The sequence below is a fragment of the Melospiza melodia genome, chromosome 4 (assembly GCF_035770615.1).
Source record: "Melospiza melodia melodia isolate bMelMel2 chromosome 4, bMelMel2.pri, whole genome shotgun sequence".
Classification (NCBI taxonomy): domain Eukaryota; kingdom Metazoa; phylum Chordata; class Aves; order Passeriformes; family Passerellidae; genus Melospiza; species Melospiza melodia.
Window position 1 is genome coordinate 72,508,224 of NC_086197.1, and position 21,955 is coordinate 72,530,178.

Genomic DNA, 21,955 nt, shown 5'->3' on the forward strand with positions numbered 1-21,955 from the left:
ATAATTGAGAGTTATCCTCACTACCTCCAAGAAAAAGCAACCATGCTCAACTTCGACTCAGTGTCACCACTAGTACTTTGTATGTGGAAACTGGCTTGCAGCTACTGTGAGACTAACAATTTCCTTTAAATGTGAGGAAGGAGGAACAGACATTTATTTTACAAACAGATATCATTGGAAAATGATAAATTCAGTTTCACAATCCTTGTTTGTCTATTTTAGAAATATGCAAGTAAAGGAAGGAGGGGCAGTAAGAGCAATTGACAGAAAGCAAGTGCAAAGCTTCCTTTTTTGGCAGCCACAAGCCATTAGAAGAGCTTGGCTGCCCCTGTAACCACAGCCTCAGGCAGCTGAATGCATGCCCAGAGCAGAAATGGAGACACAAAGAGATTCAGTTTCTTATGGGATTATTCTGAAGTTGAGGGAAGACTTGTGAATGCTTAAACATTGATATTTCTTGCCTGGATTTCTCCAGTGAGAAGAAAGCCAAATAAAATCAAAATGTTAATTTTTTTGTTCTCTGGTACATAATTAAAAGTTTTCTTGTATTTTAATTTATTTGGAAGAAATCTGCAAAATTTGGGTCTTAAATTTTGATACAGCAGACTAACATTTATTCTGGAGTTGAGTTTAAAATGAGCAGCTGAGAATCATATGATACAGCTGGAAGAAAGAGAGGGGAATTTGATTTCTCAGTGAAAGCAGCTGCTGTGAAATACTATAGTTAGATAAATGGTCCCTAAATAGCTGAGGCTCAAATCAATTAAGACTTTACAGATTTGGATCAGAATTATACAACTGGAGAAGTGAGAGAAGCATGTGCATTTTGAGCATACTCCTTGTTGCATTAGGACTTTGCTTATTAAGATGCTACTGCTTTGAGCTCTCTCTTGTAACAGCAGCATTGTGTGCAATTAAAATCAATAAAAAATTTCAATCCGTTTCTGGTGAATGAGGCCAAGTCAGAAGGAATACTCTGTATTTTCCATGTGATAAGCATTCTTTGAGGATATTAATACAAATCTCTCCTCAGTTAGTCTCCACAACTGGATGATGGAAATTATTCAAAATCCAATGCTCTGGTCTGAGCAAATGGGCTGTGCCCTGATATTTGTCCTTCAGCACCTTCTCCCCTCAGGATTCAGATCTACCTGTCTGCCATAAATAAAGTGATGTACAAAACTAACTGACTATTTCTTTTTAATGTTCCTTTCATATCACTGATGTAATGGATGATGTAGGTCATCCAACCAAAATATTCAATTCCAGATTAATTGCAAGATAACTATCTGCACTAACATACTCTGCTGCACAGAAAGTGTTCATAACATATACGTTTAATATATAGGATGCTGCTTGCACTTTTTGCATGTAAATTCATACTGAAACAATATTTTTCTTGAGAACATTTTTCTCCACAACTTAGCAGCTGTGCAGGCTCTGCGCTTACAGCATAGTAAGGCAGATGTTTATGGCTCCATACTGTATTGGGAGCATCCACAGGCTGAGTGAAGTGCTCAAGTATGACAGCCAGGTTTAAGATAATATATAAAAGAATGTTTTGTACCTCTTCCATGGTACTGCACAAGGGTCAGCATGGAGGAGGGAGACTAGAAACATGACTCCTGTAGACCTGAAAGGGAATAGATTATAAGGTTCAGACATAAAAAGAAGTTCCCAATTGAAAAGCAAATGGAAAATGTTTGGAATAACTGTTAAACTATTTTGCCCAAAGGAATATTGGAATAGATACTTAATTTTCAGGATTAGCCAGATGTCATTGTAATACATCTGTTGAACACTTCTTTAAATCACATCCAGGCAACTATATCCAGCATAATAATACCCAGCATATTAACATATAAAGACAAACAATATTATAGTGATTTGGGAATTTCAGCCATTATGAAATATATGGAATGCATCTTAAACATGCTGCAATAAGTTTTTAGTTGATTGTTTTCAATTTTTGTGGTTTTGTGTTTGATTTTTGGGGGTTTTTTGTCATAGTCTTGTTAAGATGCTTTTTATTTTAAAATGCATCTTTTTGGGTTTCTAAATCTGCCTACACTCTTTCCTTTTATACTGGTATTCCTGATAGATAGCAGCAAGAAATGAGTAATATGATTGATGTGTGTTTGTCCTCTCAGCATCACAGTCCAAAGTCCAGTTTTGATGTATCCAGAAAGCCAGCAAAGCATTCAGACCTTGTGAACAGAAGATCATGCTGAGTATCTGCTGAAAAGCAACAGTTCATGGGCCTTACATAATCTAGGTAGAAATACAGGCAGGAAATGAATTATTTCCTACCAGAGTGCAGCGTGTCTGGCTCAAATTTGGATACCTGAAAAACCTAAATGCAGCTTAGAAAAGGGTACACACCATATACTGTAAAAATGCTAGAAGTTCATTGCCCATAAAGGAACATTTTATTAGTCAGCCCTGTGCACCAAATCTAGGAGAGTTAAAAGAAGGATTGAGGATTTTTTCTTGATTTTTCCCCTTTTGTGTGCTCAATCCCTCTCAGGTTTTTCAAAATATGTATTTGGATGCTACACTTTAACTCAGAGTACAGAGGTTCCCTGAAATGTTTATTGAAATATCCCAACAATAATACACTCTTTTCTCAGCTCCCCAGAAACATATCTAACATTTAGTCAGTTACCGTTTAGCAAAATGCAAGAAAACTGAGGCCTTTGCCCATGTGATTGGATTGCAGAACAGTGAAAGCTATTGGCAAAACTCACTGCTGATGTTCAATGAATCCATTTTGGTCAAAAAAGCATAACAGAGACCTTACATTGCAATTCTGCCCGCATGGACAGTGTGATTTGCATCTCAGTGTGCTGAGATCTGCACTGCTTGTTGAGTGATTTGGAGTACTTCTGGATACAGAATAGTTGCATACAAATAATATAGAACTGGAGTTATGTTTGCATCTCTGCCAAACTGGATTGTCCTTGAGACTGTTATATCTTACCAAGCACCTATTTTTCATTGCATTTCTTATCAATTAAGATGCACATTAATAGAATCTTGCTATGTGTTTGTGTAATTTATCACATAAACCACCACAAATCCTGAATTGGGCTGGCAAAAATTGTTCTTGCTTGTAATATCAGTTCATTCCTTTTAAGAGCAATTTAAAATGAGCATAACAGTGCGTGCACAAAAAGATGATGCACACAAGGGTGGAAAAGAGCAGGAACATTGCTATGCTTTCAAATATAAATTTCATTGTTTCTTGGTACTTAGTTTTGCATTTTTGCTGCTTTTTTTTTCCTTTTTTTTTTTTCCCCCTTCCTTGTTTTTTTTCCCTTTCTTTTTTTTTTTTTTTTTTTCTCTGTGCATGACAGAATTGGATGGGGCTCTGAGAAACCTGGTCTGGTAAAAGTTGTCCCACATCAGGAGGGTCAGAACTAGATGACGTTTAAGGTCCTTCCTGATCCAGGCCATTATATGATTCTGGATTTGTGGCTGCATGAGTTGGCCCTATGGTCAAGGACTCATTCACCATCTGAAGTAGGAGGCCACAGACTGAGTTGAATTGTTGTGAAAATGCTAAGACGCTCTTCTGAGACAGGCACTTCAAGTCCTGCAGGCTTTTGTTTCTGCTTTTTAATATTTCATCTGATTTTTGCCCAATGTCTGCTTATACGGGCTAGAATCAGACCAAGGGATGACCTAGGGAACAACTACAAATTGCAGCACAAGGAGAAAAAAAAAAAGCAAAACCAAAAAGGGGATGTAGAAAATGTGTGTTGGAATCCTTTATGGTAAAACAGCCCACCCTTTTTAAAAAAATATGTTTCTCAGCACAAACTGTTATAATTTTATACAATATTCCTCCCTTAGCTGTACTTTAAAGAGAAATACATTTGAAAGAAGATTTTATGGACCACTTTTCAAGGCACAAGAAGAGTGCAGTCACTACTTGCACATCTTCAACACTCATCCTATTGTGTAACACCAAGTGCTCAACTGACATTTTACTTAAGGTGCACAGCACAGCTCACTTTCAACAAGGAGTTGTTTAAAAATCAAGGGCATTTCTCTTGGGGCTCTTAGGGAATTTCCAGGCACCTAAGATTGACTCCGGATGATTAGTTCATTCTTTCTGATTAAGCAGATGTATATTCAAGAAGGCACAAAGTGGTGTTCAGTTACCAGCCCTTTAGTAGAAATGCACAGATGCCCTTCTGCTCATTGGCACAATAACATACCCACAGGAAACTAAATTTTTCATTTTCTTTTCTATTGTTGCAACTTCTTATTGTGCTTTGCAGTGTCATGGATTGAAAAACTAAGTGGAGAAGAAAGAAAAAAAATGGAAGACTGGTGAGAAGAGAGAAAAATAAGCTAGTTTTAGAATTGATTTTACTCAGTGACCAACCTTGCACCCAAGAGATGTTAGGAAATACTCAGTGTGAGAGAATTCATGTATTTTTGTTTGCTTTGGGTTGTTTTCAGTCTAGTAAAGAAATGAAGTCCTCTCACCAGATAACAGTGTGTTGTGAAAAATTTAAAAGCATTCCTCACACAGGCTTGAGGCCTCTTTGTAAAGGGAAAAAGAAGATAAGAAGTTCAGAGATTGTAAAACACAGCCTGGTGAAGACCGGTGTGTGCTCCAGGCCCCCTTTCATATGTAACACAGGACTCAGGCCTTGGTACATTTTGCTCCTGCTAAAATGAGCTTAGCAGGGTATTGTGTTTCTGTTTGTTTTTCTGGAATTCTCAAGCCAGGGAGATGAGAAAATAAATCTATTCTTTACACTTCAGCTGAGAGTTGTGGCCTTCTTGGTGTTATATCCATAAATTTGGTTCACATAGAAGCAAAACAACAGAACATCTGTAGAGGCAGTCTAAATAAATACTACTTACACTGTCGCTTCTCTCCTGGCAGTATAATTAAACAGGAGTTAGAATTTGCAATGTGATGACATTTTCTCAATTAAAGATAAGAGAACATGGAGTTTCCTGAATCCTGCTTCCTACCCTTCCTATGATGGGAATGACACTTCCAGTGTGATAGGCACCACACTGGCCATCTTCCAGCCATCTGGGATCTTCCCAGTAAGCCAGAATTGATGACAAACGACAGGCAGTGTCTTGGTGAGCTGTCCTGCCTACCCCTTCATCACTGTAGGACATATCCCATGTAGTCCCATAGACTTGTGAGCATCTAAGTGGCTCAGCAGGTCACTAACAGCTTCCTCCTGGATACATTCTGCCCTTCCTACATGGAGCCCATTCTGCTCCCTCTCCCTGTCTACCAGCTTAGGAGCTGAGTTGTCATGAGGATGACCTCTCTAATTTTCTTTCGGCATGATCTAACGACATCCTTAAAAATTTTCTGAGTTGCCTGCACTCATTCTGAAACCTAAATAATATTTGCACTTTATTCAATCCAACTCTGTAGCACATCCATTTAAACCACATAAAGATAATCATGGCTTGCAATATGGGGGAGTTAATAAGCTACAGCTATGTTGCTTAAATTGACTTTCCCACTGCATACTTGTGGTATTTTAAGAGAGGCTACAGCAATTTACTTTTGGACAGGGCTACAACTCTTTATTTATTCAGTGTTTGGATTGCATCTCTATGAAGTGCTCTCTCTATAATGTGGGGGATACCCACTTTGTGGTCATGCAGGTGCTCAGTCTGCTTTAGTGTGCAGCTGCCAGTCCAGCCACTGAAATCCATGAGAAAAGACATTTTACAATGGCATTCTCTGGGCTGACTGAGCATGCAGCATCTGTAGATAAAAAGTAGATGGTCAAAGCAGCTTCCTGTGTCATCTAAATAAGGCCTATTCTAGACATTCATATCAGAGAACACAGTGCATAAAACACCAAGGCCATCAGAAGAGTCAGACTGGTATTCCTCCCCCTGAATTCACGACTCAGTTTGTTAAAGACATCAACTGTAGATGTCAGAGTTTATTGGGACATGATATTAAACAGAGGCTTTTATGAAAAGAGTGGCTGATAGTCTCTGACCTCTTTCACAGATCAAATACAGAGTTTTAACTCTGAGATAAAATGATCTGTACAGTCCCATCTTTGGCCAAGGAAAATCCACCCAAAAAGCAGCTAAATGTAACCTGGGTTTAGACAACTTCACAAAAGTGGCAGGTGTTTTCTTGGCAGAAGAAAGACTGTTTAAATCAAGCGCATTTTTTTTTTTTTTTTTAATCTTAAAGGTACTAAAGCAAGTTAGGATGACAGCAACTTTAGGAATATTGACAATTAAAGGATTATAGAAAAGCAGAGCAATACTTTTTCAGTCTTTATGAAATAGTGTTAAAGCTGTCCAAGGGCAAAACTTGCCTTCCTGCCGATTCATGTGAAAGTCGTTTTCAGATCAAATATTGTAATTTTCTTTACAAAATGCTGAATTATAATGAAACCATAAAATACAGCCAGCAGAATTCTCTCACATAATTAGAATATGAGGATCAGATTAACTTTTTTTACCTCCTTTTGCCTGCCCAAAGAAGCAGTCCAAATACTCTTTCTTTCACATTTGTGATAAGCAAAAGGGTTTACTTTCAGAGCAAGAAGACTGCTTAAGTTCCTTATTGCTCTCAGGAGGATAAAAAGTTTTGAGTGTCTATGTAAAGCAGTGAATATTATTCCAAGAATAATAGGAAAACTTAGCAAGATAAAGTTTAAAATTAAAGAACCAGCTGAAAAGGAGCAATATCCAAGAATTTGCTCTCTTTCACTTTTTATTGGAATCAAGGTTGGAATGAAAATGTTTATCAATTTTAGATGTTGTCTAAATATTTCATCACAAACAACATAAATATATTTTGCAAAAATAATAGAAAGGATGCGTGATGCATTGATGTGGGTATTTCCCTCATGTCTATTCCCACATAATTTATCATTACACAAGATATCACGGCCCAGTTTTCTCAAAGGACAACCAGATTGCTGTCCAGCCTCACTGTGCCAAATCTAAAACCGTTTAAACTCACTGTGGTCTGGAAAGGCTTTTTTGCTATCAATAAGGAAGATTTTGGCACAGAAATTCAGATTGATTCCACCAGCTTAACTCAGTTAGCAGCTAAATTAACAACATTATAATTCTCCATATTATAAGTTTTCCATAATTGGAAATGCACATTCCAAAACATGATTCAGCTCTTAGATGAAACTAGTTTTTCAGTGGAAAATTTTTCTCTCTTACTTCATAAATGATGGTCTCTAAACTTTGTAATAAAAGATATATCTTTGTGCATCTCTTGACACTGTTTTCTTTGTCCTACTGAAATAGACAATGCCTGGACCAAACGCTGGAATTATGAGACTTTATGAATACTACCACTTACCAGCAAGGTTCCAAATGGACATAGCTGACTCAGTTATCTGAATTGCAGTCTCCTGTTTAGGTCTCCAAGAAATGTCTCCTGGTATTCTATTTTTTCATTAGGAAGAGCACTTTGTTTTGTGAAGAACTTCACCAAGAGTCTTCTTTTTCTCTTATGCTATGGAGAAATTTTTGCAATCAAAATTTGCTCTAAACATAATCTAATTTTCCTTGGTTATTATCATTATAATGGAAATACCTAAATTTGACTCTAGAATTTTTTCAGCCACTTATTCACAAAAATATTTTTCTGAAGGCTACATCATGTTAATTTCACTATAAAATAGAATCCCATTTCCTGAAATATTTGAGTTCTATGATTCATTAAAAAAATTCTATAGGCATTTGTGAATCATACTACCAGTTTGTTAAGTTTCTGGGTGAGAATCAAAAATTTAGTATTACTAGGTACATGTAAAGAGTAGTGGAAGAAGATGAAAACTACAGCATGCAATTAAAATGTAAATTTCTACATGTCACTTATGAGGTAATATATAATACATTGGATTTGTCTTAAAGAGAAAGCTATCAACCTACTTTATTTAGATTTTTTTAACCATTCAAGTACATATACCATTTTCAGAGATATAAATTCATTTTAAAAATACTTATTTATCTGAAAAGGAAAGCTGAGTATTTTATAATGGCAATTATTGCCACTAAAATAAAAATCTTGGTTGTGTTTACTGGCAGTGTGAGCATATGTCCCAAAGAAACTGCAATAAGATTAACAAGCAAGAATCAAAGTTGATTCTATCATAACATGTCTTTTTTGAGGTAAACACAGCTTTTAATGGCATATTAATTTAAAATATTAAATACATGTGGAAAACAATAAAACATAATAGGATAAAACAAAAAAGTTCCAAACTTATTTAAATACTTTTGTTCTAGATTTTCAGGAACAGAAGATAGATTTATTGCTTGTATAATGTCATTAGTGAAATGTCATCTTTTGAAAATAGCACTGATAGAAGTAGTGTTATAATGCAACAACCCAGTAATAAGCCAACATTCACAGGCTATTCATCATCAGTTATTCTCTATCTCAGCCACAGGATATATCTTGTGTTGTATTATTTAGAAACTACTGTTCTGGTGACCAAGTGGACTGTAATTAGGTTTTATGTACCTGATTTCATTATGATTACTGTGAGCTTTTAAGTATTGCAGCCTCTTGCAGATTTATTATGCGTTGCAATGGGGGTCTACATTACCTTCTTGCTTGCAGAAAAGCTTTCTGATTCATAAATATTTCATTACAATATACTAGGGCAGGTGCAAATGACAAAATTAAAGAGATGACACTAAGGGAGAGGCTCCAAAACAGGAAAACTTTGCAAACATAAACATACGTTGAGATTTCAGTATTTTTTTCCTTTGTATCTGCACAAACCCAAGAACATACAAACTTTTCAAAATGAAATCCAATTGAGAAAGGAAGTAGAAAGGAAAGTAATAGAAATATTCAATCAGAAATTAAATGTTTGCTTTTTCTTGGATCTCAAATGTATAGATTTTCCAAAGCATTCCCTGGTGTTAAAAAAGATAAATATTGTTATAAAAGCATTTTTAAAATATAGGTCAAGAAGAAAACATGAGCTTTAGATTTTTTTTTTAAACATTGGTGGCAGCAGCCAATGATGGTGAGTTTGTGTGACAATCTCAGGTGCCAACGATGGAGCTGCAGCTCTCCTGTTTCCTTCCATCCTCTCTCAGTGTAACCTTATCTCCACGTCTGATCACTGGTGTCCACTTTACTTGCCAGATAGTCACAACCGCTGGCAATTCCACTGAAAGAGAAGAAATAACCTTCTCTATAGTGACAAAGCAGGAGAAGCATCACACTTGAAATCCTTTTTATGAAGGAAAAAAATATTAAGCAGTTGTTCAGCAATTCAGGATATTATATGACCCAGTTCTCTAAAAATTATAATGAATTAATTGCTCATTGTTTCTTGACAAAAAAAGAAATTAACAATCCATTTTTTTAAACTTAAATATCTTAATCTGCATGAACAGACAACATTGCTTATTTGCTCATCCAAAAATCAATAATTCATTTTCCTCCAAAATTAAATAAATGTAAAACCCAAGGAAACAAACTCCCCAAAAAATGAACTCAGCTACACAAAAACTAGGCATTAGATTCTGCTAAGACAACTCCTGTAAAACATTCTTTTTGCTTTGTTTTTTTCAGCATTGTGGTTTTTATAAACTTTAGATCTGAATTCTAAGAAAGAGAATTATTTATTTCATGTCCAGAGCGACCAAGCAACAGTTACAACAATTAAAAAAAGCTAAATCTCAAAATGCATAATTTGTTAGTAAAGACAGGCAATCATTTAAGGGGAAGTCAAAAATCTCTTCCTGCTGTTGCGTGGTACTTTAGTTTCAGATAAATAATGAAATTTCCTCTTTTTAATTGTTAGTCCTATACGTTTCACACCTATAAAGAGAATTCTTAACCAGACAGCTTAAAATGTAAATGAGACATATATAAATAAAAGGATTTTTTTTTCATTAGATTATTTAGCTCATGAAAAGGTGACCTTGTTAATGAGAAAAATAACAATCGTAGGAATAGAGCTAAAGTATTGGAACAGGATTTTTTTCTTAATTTTGAGTAGTATTAAAAGGGTAGAGTGAACAATGGCTTTCATTTCTACTAGAAACTTACTTCACCACTATGATATTTTAACACTGAAGCATAATGAAAGACTAGAATTTAAGAGGATATCTCACTGTATTAAATAATCTTATATTTGACTTGATCAACTAATTGTCTACCTCTAAATTGTCTTATTTCCACCCATTTTAAAAATAATTAAAATAAAACAGGAGTTTGTGTGAATATGTCATCCCAGGATAAAGACCAAATGCTTTTAATTGGCAACTGCAGAACCTTAAACTGACTGATGTCTTTCAGAAAAAAAAAAAAAATTCATTTTTTTCTGGTATAATTTTGGAATTTCAAACATTATTAAATGTCTTTATTATTAATAGAAATATATCCCAGGTCCCCTTGTCGCATAATCTACATTTTCTTGATGTAAATGTTCCTTTCTGGGGGTTTTCATAAAGCTTTTTCTTTCTCCTAGGAATTTGTCACACTCACTGCATATTAACTTTATTTTCAAAACCTTACCAATTGTTACTTGCTTTCTCACGATTTTCTCTTTTACTTAGAACAATTTCAAGAGTTAACCATCTTCAACACAGACGTTATTTTAATGCACTAAACTCAGCATTATAACCCAACATTTCCCATTTTCCAACACTTCCCTTGACATTAAAGCGCTTCTCTAAAATGCAGTAGCAGAGCTGCCACTAATCCAGTCTGTTGTTATTTATGTCTATTACTCACTCTAAAGCAACGTTCCTATGGTAGAAATTTACTGGGTTTTATTTTTCATTACTTCTAACTTTAAGCAGAGAAGGTAAAGAAGCCCTCATTAAATTTTTTAATTCTGACCTTGCCTTCCATAACTTTTAAAGCAACTTCCCTGAAGTCATCCGTTTGATGCAGCTTATGAGTTACCATGAGTAAGTTTATAATTGGGCCAGATCTCATTAGATCTGAATTAAAACTTGCAGGAATCCATCTCATAAGTTTCCTGATGGCATAAAAACCAGAAAAAATTTAACATATTGGAAAGATGAGTCATGCCATGATGGGAGCAAATTAAAGCCCCTAGTCAATAAAGGATCTTAATATATTTCAGACAAACTGGCCTTTGTTTTTTCTTGTACCTTTTTCCCAATCTTTTTTCTTACTCACACATCTCAGGGAGGTTTTTCTCCTTTGCTGACATTGTTGCATTTTTCCTTGGGTTTATACATAGAAACATTTGTTTTTCTTCCTGAAAGCCTATATGAAAAAAATAGTGTTCACTCTAGAAGCAGATATCAAACTTTTTTTTTTTTACAATTTTATTATTTTATTCTATAATAGTACCCATTTCTATGACTAAAGCATGTCAGTTGGCTCTCTAAAATAATTTAAATTTTACACTTTAAGAAACCTAATTGCCTTCTACAGTGAAGCAATAGCCTGGATGGGTGAGGTGAGAGCTGTATCATCCACCTCAACTTCAGTGAGAATTTGAGCACTGTCTCACACAACATTCTCAAAGGCAAATAGGGAAGTGTGGACTGGTTGAGTTAATGGCAAAGTGGATTGAGAACTGGCTGAACAGCACATTCTAGAGGGAACAAATTAGTGGCACCAGGTCTAGTTGGTGCATGGGTTGAATAGTGTTGTAAAACAGAAATACTGGATTCTTCCTTGAACTTCCATGTCACAGTAGTAGCCTCAGCTCCTTCTACTCCTCACTGTGTTCTTTAACTTCTGTGACAAAATGCTACAAGAAGGACCCAAATGTCCTTGGGTGTTGAATAAAACTGGAGTTCTGTAGAGAAAGCAATCTGTAATCATGTCCACAGTCTGCATGCAATATTACTTCAGTAGTTAATTTTCACTAGCCTTCTTTATGCAGGTATATTTAAACTTTGAAAGCTTATTTTACAAACCTCCAAAAATAGTGCTATTTTATTGTAGTTTTGGAAGATTTTTCCCTTCACTTAAAAAAATGGGGCTGAAGAAAGACACTTAGTCATGTAACATGTTACTGAAAACACCTTATGGAACCACTGTCATCAGTGTGTAGGAAATGCTTAAAAGTTTTATCAAACAATTATATTACATAGTCCCTTCTGTGTTTTTGCTGGGAATGCTAAGGTGCTGGATCAATTGAGAACACTATTGATTGATTTGACCTCCCAACATAGGCCATACGTTACCAAAGTGGAGATATGACCCAACTTCAGTTAGCATTTACTCTGACTTTAGTATTATTTGGAATTGAGGACTGAAGTAGCTTTTCTACAGGAACTATCATATCCTCTCTTTGGTTTAAAAGGCTTTAGATAGGATTATGCATATCTGATAATTTGTGAAATGCTTTAATTTTTCTATGACATCCTAAGCAGAAGATTTATTAAATGCTTTAATTTTTCTATGATATACTAAGAAGATCTCATTCATGCTCCTATGAAAGACCAGTAATTAGCTATATTATTCTTGGAAAAGATTTGCTAAAGCTTTCAGAAATATTTTTATTCCCCTAAATATACTCTATAAATACATGATATTTCTAGACTTTTACTTGAAAAGATAAAATATTTGACTGAATATTGTTAAAATGTAGGTATGTTTTCTCTTTGCAGAAACTTGTGGAAGTTTTGATTAGGCCACAAATGGTATTTTAAACTCCCTGAGACTTCTAAACAGCAATTGCATCTGGCAGCTCTTAGATGTACTACAGGAATGTGGATCCTGCTAGGCAGTGCTTTCCTAGGACTGCTATGTCACAAATAATTTTTTAAATTATTGCCGTTCTTTCAAATTCAGTGTTGGGGTTTTTTTCCCTTCACCCTATATTGATTTCTTGTTTACCTTCTATAGCTTCAAATTCAATTCTGTTTGAAAAAATTGTTTTCTTCACACGTAAGGTGCTTCCTTATGAACGCAGCCTCATTAGGGATAAACACCCTTAGTGTGAGCCTCAGGTATTACTAGAGTATAATCAACTCTGGAATTTTCAGCTAAATGAAAATATTAAAATGGGTTCTCAAGCTCACAATTTGACAAGGATATCTTATACACCTAGAGAAATATTTCCAGTATAAACCAGAGTTCAAGAGCCATGTAGGTTCTGAAACCGTAACACTGAACATGGGTGATGCCCTTAAAACCTTCAGATGACATCACACCTGTGTCATTAACCATAGTCCTTACCCTAGCCTGGTAATTTCAGTGTGAAATATAATTAATAAAGATGTGATAGACATCACATCAGCTAAATTGAAAGATCTTTGCAAAAAAAAATTCAAAATATTAGAATCAGACACCTTTGCCTCAGTTTCAAAATCTTAACTGATGCATATCCAGCCTGCTTCCCTCCCATGAACTAAGGCTGAAGAAAAGTAAAAAGGTTCTTGTTGTTTAGGTAGACTACTCTGTGTCAAAGAGGATTCCTGAGGAAAAGGGGCATAAAATAACCTGTTATCATGAGAGAGAGACAACAGCTCAGCCCAAAAATAAGGGAAAATGAAATGAGAAAAAAAATTGTCATAATCAAGACACATCAGTTCCCACTCAGCAAGGATGTGTGCCTCCTCTTCAACACGATTCTTACTTGTGTGAGTAGGTAAAGTCACACATATTCTTGGCCCCTTTCTGCATAGGTGTTGTCACTGGGAGGCATGGTGTGTTGTTGGCAGTAACTTTTTTACACATATAAAATTACAGTTTTAAAATTTTCTAGGGATGGAAGGCTTTGAGAGCTGTCTGGCAAAGCCAGGAAAACGTTTTTTAACCAGAGAGGGTGGCTGAGCCCTGGCACAGGCTCCCTAGGAAGTTCCAAGCCCAAGAGAGTTCAAGGAGCATTTGGACTATACTCTCGGGGACATGGTGTGACTCTTGGGGTGTTCTGTGCAGGGCCAGGAATTGAACTCGATGATTGTGATGGGTCCCTTCCAGCTGAGAATATTATATGAATCTATGATTCTAAGATAGGAATCAGATCTTGACTGCCGTTTAAAAAAACCCAAAGAAACGGATGCAAAAAAGTGTGTATGAAACAATAATCTGACTTCATATTTCTTTAAAATAAAGACAAAAATGAACTATGATTAAGATGAATGACTGTGGAAATTCTCTACAGACTCTTCCTGCGGTCAGAGGAAATGAAACAATATTAAGGTCAGATTCTTGGGGGTTTTAATGTGTCTACTGATCATAGCATATTCAGATGTTTTATGTATAATATAAATGAATAAACAAATAAATATATGTAAATACAATCAGCTGTCATGAATCCTGTTAAAAACAGTGAAGCATGTTTGAGCTGTATGAATTAAGAACTTAAAACTGCAAAAATATTAATCTCTGACATCTTCATATATTATATGCAAGACATTGATCATTAGCATTGTATTTACACCAGTTTTTGTGGATCTTCTTCTACCAACATTCACAAGACACATAAATACGTAATTAAACAGGTGAGTCTTACTGCAGGGTTTCTGTTAGGGAGGATTCTTGCAGCTGGGTGGACATCTCACATGGAATCTAGGGATGCTCATTTCTCTTGACTTTGTTTATCTCAAGTGTAGAATCTTAGATCAAAGTCTAACTTGAGTCACTGAGACCATTATTTATTTCTGTGGCCAGGGGAATTAAGTGTGACACAGTCCATTCTCAGGCCTAGGTTTCCTGGCTGGCAAATAAGTACTTGTTTTGCTTTTCACCCAAGTCAAAGAGCTAAACCCAACCTAGTTTCTGAGATGAGGGAATTTGGAACTCCAAACTGACAGAACAATACAGATGCACACAGAAAGACCTTCCTAAGTGAAACCCCTGAGCATGCTTAGTGACAGGCAATTCTACCTATTTCACTGATCCTTATAAGCAATCAGCTATTTTAGAATTGAAAATTAACCATCCTTTAACAACCAGCTTTCTATATTCTATTATGCTTACTAGAACACATCTATACTTTCATAAGCATTCTATGAATGCTTTCATAAGCATTTTATATACTAAGCACTTGAAACCACTTGGGATGTTGCTGCCAGTTTCTTGGCTGTTTAGGTGGCCTGGAAAGGCCCAGAGTGGCCTTGGGCAGCCCGGCGCTTCAAAGGACGAGGAGAAACTTCTGATCTTGTTTCGGTCTCGGTGTTTATTAATTGTTTATCTAAAAGATTTTCTTTCATCCCGACAGAGGTCTGCACAGCAAGTCAGCCATGGGCACACTCCGCAACCCCCGGGGCGGTCACTTATCTTTATACCCGAAGTTACATGTACAATATTTATAATTTTTCCCCAATACCTTCTACTCTTATTAACCGGTGCACTTCTAGTAAAGACCAATCCCAAAGTGCCACCATCACCACAGAAGATGGAGGCCAAGAAGAAGAAGAAGAAGGACAGGACACGCCCCAATTCCTCCATCTTACTTCTTTAGACCCCCCCTGTACAGAAATCCTAAACCCTGTGTTCTACACCTTAATTAACTTATCCCTTCACCATTCACCCAGTAAAATCCTCCCAGTCCTCATACAGGTGTCATCTCCTGTGTAGGATCAAAGTCCTGCGACCAGACACTTCTGGCAACATTCCAGGACTCCCGAGCCCCCCAAGGGTGGTCTCGGTCACTCTGCACCTTCATCCTGAGGTGCTGAGATCCCACATCTCCCCCTTCTGTTTGCACCAGGAAAACTTCTTTTGCTATTCGATTCATAGCGTGTTTTAAACATGCAAGTATGCATGGGATAACAAGTATGAGGACTAGGAGAACTATTAAAACATAGAACCCTATTCTTAAAATTCCTCTCCAAATGGGAGAGATGTCAAAGAAGTCTACCAGCTGATCGATCCATGATCCTGTGATCTCGCCAAGCTTATTTATGCTGTCTTTTATATTTTTGATACTTTCATGAATTGACCTTGAATGGTCTGAGAGATTCATGCAGCACATCCCTTCAAACTCTTCACATCCATGTCCATGAGCGAGCAATAGATAATCGATCGCCGCTCTGTTTTGAAGAGTTGCCTGTCTTACACCACTGATGTCTTTTAACATGTCATCCAATGCGACAGACACAGACCGTGCATGTTTGCTTAACCAACAACCCATGCGGTCGACTTGAGTCAAGGCCACCCCTGATGCTGCTTGAGGTGAGAAGATTGCTGTAGCAATACTCGCTTTCTTGTCCCAAGAAAATATTTTATCATTGCAATCTGCCGCATATTGTTTTATTGATCTTTTTTCTCTGCGTTTTCTCTCCCTTAACATGTTCAAATCAGGCGATAGCATTGAAATTTCCCCAATGCTGCATGGACCTCCCGTGGCATTAGCAGGAATGCCGTGCCAAATTCTGTCCCCGCAAATTAAGAACAAACCCCGTGGCAATTGCACTGGGACTTGGACCGATCCTTTGGTAGTTCTTTCTGTATATGCTTGAGCCACGCCTTGTAAGGCGGACAAAATTTCCCGCTGTTCCTGGGAGAGTGTAGCCCCCATATTCTTATTTTTTGACCTTCTCACCGAATCTGTCGTCAGAGCTGTCCGAAGTCTCCCAATCTCTGTCCAGCAGGTCACAGGAGAAGGATCCGGAGGCGCCTTCCGGTTCCGATCCAGGCTGCTCTGCTACAAACTGTCTTCGGCAGAAGCTGAGAGATGTAATTCTCAGTGACTGCTGTTTTTTGCAGACTCTTCTGGCGTTTTTTTTTTTTTTTTTTTTTTTTTCTCTTCTTTTTCTTTTTTCTTCAGGCTTCTCTCCTCAGGAGCTATCAGTGCTCTCCTGAGAACTCGTCCTAGATTGGAGCTGCCCTCTTTGCTCTTCAGCTCTTGAGCTTCAGCTCTTCAGGGCTGATCCCCCCCCGAAAGGGTTGGTGGGGAGTAGCCCACGCAGTGAATGCCACTTGCCGGTTTCTCGGCTGTTTAGGTGGCCTGGAAAGGCCCAGAGTGGCCTTGGGCAGCCCGGCGCTTCAAAGGACGAGGAGAGACTTCTGATCTTGTTTCGGTCTCGGTGTTTATTAATTGTTTATCTAAAAGATTTTCTTTCAGCCCGACAGAGGTCTGCACAGCAAGTCAGCCATGGGCACACTCCACAGCCACTGGGGCAGTCACTTATCTTTATACCCGAAGTTACGTGTACAATATTTATAATTTTTCCCCAATACCTTCTACTCTTATTAACCGGTGCACTTCTAGTAAAGACCAATCCCAAAGTGCCACCATCACCACAGAAGATGGAGGCCAAGAAGAAGAAGAAGAAGGACAGGACACGCCCCAATTCCTCCATCTTACTTCTTTAGACCCCCCTGTACAGAAATCCTAAACCCTGTGTTCTACACCTTAATTAACTTATCCCTTCACCATTCACCCAGTAAAATCCTCCCAGTCCTCATACAGGTGTCATCTCCTGTGTAGGATCAAAGTCCAGCCACCAGACACTTCTGGCAACATTCCAGGACTCCCGAGCCCCCCAAGGGTGGTCTCGGTCACTCTGCACCTTCATCCTGAGGTGCTGAGATCCCACATGTTGCAGTTAGGGTTGCTGGAGAAGCAGCAAAAGTCAGTAAAGCCGAAGTGTCTGGTGCTCATATAAGCAACCAGAGAGCTTCTCATGTGGAAGAAAATGCCTGCAGAACTTAACCACCTTATTTCTGTGTCCTTACCATGCTGCAAAGGTCCTTGTCTTCCATCAGCAAACCAAGGCACACAAGCTGCCAGGCAGTCCAAGGAACCAGTTGTATAAAAACTGTATATGTGGCAAAAGCTGACCTTGACCCATCTGTCACTTTGAAATATGCAGTACCATGGAAAATTTAGGGGCATATGCAGAGAAATGTCAAAGATGAATAACATTTTATTAATGTATAGATCATTACTTGTTGTCCTTGCTTTTCTTTCTCCCTTCATATGTATACAAACACAAATTTGGGCACAGATGATGGAGAAAGCATGTGAAAGCCTGGTATCTTAAAGAGGAATACCCTGACCCAAATTTTTCGTCCCATAAAAATTTTCTTTGAAGTTCCTGAAGGATAATAGCTGTTTAAGCAGTGCTGGTTGTGCAGGATGTGTTCTGAGATGGAAAGATCTGTCTGGAGAGGGCAGCCAGATAGCACAGAGCCCATCAGCTGGTCATACATATCCATGAGCAATTATATACTGCACTATATGCAGTAAACAGTAGATGTGCCAAACTTAAAGAATATCCCTCCAAAACTCAAAACCAATGTATTCCCACAGAAATCAGAGAGCACCAAATACTTACATTTCAATAATTAAAAACAATTTGAAGATGTTTTTATGAAATCTTGCATTTTTAAAATAAGACTAATAATTTACCATTTTGTTGTTGTTGTTGTTGTTGTTGCTCTTGCCTGCATATCTTGTGTTTTTTTTTAATTAAATGCAGTTTTGCAGATTCTCAATAGAAGCAATATTTTTTTTCTCCTTTACTGTCTAGCAGCTCCTCTGATTGTCTAGTTCTGAAAAAAGAAAACATCAGTCACGGATTTTCATAATGACGGTTTCTAGAAAAAAAGAAGAAAAGGCTTCTGTATTTTGCTGAACTGAACCTTAAGTGTACTTTGGAGATCTAATATAAATTGTGATGGACAATAGATGTTTATAAAAGAAAGTGAGACTGCTGTCAAGACACTGATAAACAGCCTTACCACTGTGGTCCTAGAACTAGTGACAGTTCATCTGCCAATAAATAGATAATTATTTTTCAAGGAAAATAAAAAAAAACCCCAAACAACCCAGCCAAGACACAAAACTGGCTTTGAGATAGTTTTGCATCTGTAATGGCATTGGAATAATGTCCCTGGGTAATGACAGTAATGTTGTTGGAAAAGCTTTTCAAAACTGAAAATTAATGCAAAAGTAGTCTCCTCATCTGACACTTATTACTGGAAAAAAAAATGTCCTCAGAAACTTTCTGGCTTAAAGTAACATGTTAAATAGTGACAGAATATTAATCTGGACAATAAACAATCATTTATTTTAAAAAAAATTTATCTCAAATTACTGTTGCAAATTTTTTTTTCTGAATAAAGAATAATTTTAGCATTTCTTTGTACACAACACTCTGAAGTTTCTCAACACAGTTGCTCTACTTTAGTAGTGGGCAGATCAGTCTTCTACCGCCATTGTATATATTGGTGTGTGATACTATTGAGTTCTTTAGAAACAAAAATAAATTGTGGTCTTTTAAGAGATCACTGGAAATCTAGTGGTTCCCCCTACACACTTGTGCTCTCTTTTAAGCCTTATCTTTTGATTTGCTTAGATAATTTTTTTATTTTCTATTGTTATAGCTATATTCCAGTGTTTTCATATACATAATGTATATCTATTCTCCTTGTATAAAGTTACATTCTTTTATTTACCTTCTCTTCTACCTCTGTAATTGTACTCATCAGACACTGAATTTGTGACACTTCTCAGGGGAGCTTTGTCACTGATGATGACATATATTTTCTTGGTCAATAAAATGCCAAACCATATATAAAACATTTTTCTGAAAATAAAATACAAAATAAAAAGTCTGACTTTAGTACTTAGATTTCAAGAAGTTTTTCAAGAAGGAAATGAGCAAAACATGAAAACTGTAGATAATATGAATTAGATATACTGATATAGAAATAACTGATCTGGGGCACTTTCGGGGTACACAAGCTCTTTCCAGGTGGCAAGCTTGTAATTTAGAGATACAAAATCAAGTTGTCAGCTCTGTCCTGTCAGGATCACATGTTCTGGATGTCAAGGATGGGGAGCTCAGAGGAAAGATTCTACAGCTGAACTTTGATATGTGCATTGTGAAAATTTGGTCTCTTAATGGAAAAAACAAAGGTGCATTTTTTACCTTCATCCTACCGTAATTTCAGGATCTCCAAAGACTTTTAGTTGTGCTCTCATTCTTGAAATAGAGTTCTGCCAATTTCATCTGTCAAATGTCATTTAACGAAAAAGATGAACAGTCCAGTTGAGTTTGTTGAATGCACAGATTTAAGACCGTGTGTTCAACAAAACATTCAAAGTTTTAAGAGCAGTGAAACATTTCCTGTACTCTGGAACTGTTCTTTGTAGTTATATATTCATGTTTTTTTTTTTAGCAGCTCCACCTCCTCCATGAGAGGCATTTCTCAGATGAGTAAAATTTGAATGATAAATTAGTTGAAATTTTATGACTAAGTTCCTATCCTTGGAAAAGGAGCCTAAGTTTTGTCATCTTTTAAACATAAGATACATTTCTTAATTCAAGTCTGCCTTTAATATCATAGCATGATCACAAGGCTTTTGTCAGAAAGACAGATGACCAAAGGAACTTGCAGATTTTACCAAATTAAAAGCATAACGAGGGCGGAAATAGATTTTCATTCTTGACAGCAATTACACATTCTCATTTGGAAGAACTGTAAATCACTAAATGAAGTAATGTAATATTCTTACACAGATAACCCTTACACAGCAAAAACCTCACTCACTATGAACCACTACACAATTCCAGCTTTTGACCTTTCTTTCAAGAGTTATCGAGAGGTCTTCAGTCTCCCTTGTTATATTTCCCCCCATTGAAGTGCTCTTTTGAGCTCCTGTCTTGAAATTTAGGACATTCATTAGGCATGGACTGCTCACTGCAGAATAAGAAAAACATGGCATTTGACATTTTTATCATAGGTCGCTAAAGGTCACTTCTCCAGCAATGTGTAATATCCAGCAGGAAGTAGTCATAAGCATGAAGTCCTCAGCCTGAAGTCACGAGCTCATTTATTATTTTCAAATAATTTTAGTAGACTTAGCAACTGTGTCACTGATAATCATATTCAGGCTACTCAATATCAAAGACAATTGCAAAATATTCTTCCAAACAATGTATGACAGGTATTTACTCATCACACAGGTAAAATTTGCTATTGTGTTGTCAAACACAATCTAGACATGTTTAGATGGATGTGCTCCAGGTATACTGCAGAATCATGTTTGGGTAGATCAGAGGGAATGCTGATCTGTATATTTTGCTGAAGTGTATCCCTCATTCTTAACCAAGAGTATTCCCCTGGCTATAATCATGGTACGGGTACAGCTTTCCAGTGACATTGCCATTGATGTAAAATTACTCTCATTTCACTGGTTTCTTATGAGATGACAGAGGATTAATTTAGTTATTACAAAAGAGTAATATTATTACAAATGCAATGTATATGGTATTATTTAACAGTAAGACCTGCTAGCTTTTCAAAGCCACCCTTTCAAAGAGCTCTTATATTTATTTTTATTTCAACATTTATTTCATCTAAACAGGTTGTCAGCTTGGTCCAAGATGTCTTGGGTGATTTACAATTTGGATAACTCTAAAAGAAAGCTTTGTCTTTTCTCTTTTTCAGTCAAAATGTCACGCCAGCCAAGGTATGCTCCACTGCCATGCTGAGTACAGAGACATTCTCATAACCCACAAACCACCAACCAATTTTACCAGTGGCTTCATCTGCGAGGAGATGGGAGCACTTGTAGGGAAAAGGAGTAGTGAGATTAGATGACAGAAGACTTCTCTCAGGCTGGGGAACTGGTGTTCAAATTCTTGATTCCAGTAAGGAACAATGAGCTATTCACAGAATGTCTGAGAAAGGGAAATGCAAAATAAAAGTGATATTCAATGAAGCTTGAAATCAAGTATTATGAAGTGGTCTTAAAGGAGATAATTTTTATTTTCCATAATGAAAGAGTTTCAGTGAAAATGAAGAAGAGGTTTTCTTTCCATAAAACCTATTTATGAATCTTTGAATTTCATCTGATTAGGCAGCACATTCATTGTGCAGACCATTTCTATTGTGTAAGGACCTGTGCTATTTCTTTTATGTTGTTCTTTGATTAAGCATCTCCCAAATTATTAACTAGGTCAGCAGAAGATATTTTCACTCACAGCCTCAGCAATGTGATAATTTAGATATAAATGATTATTTATATAACATTATTATGATTAGTAGGATTCA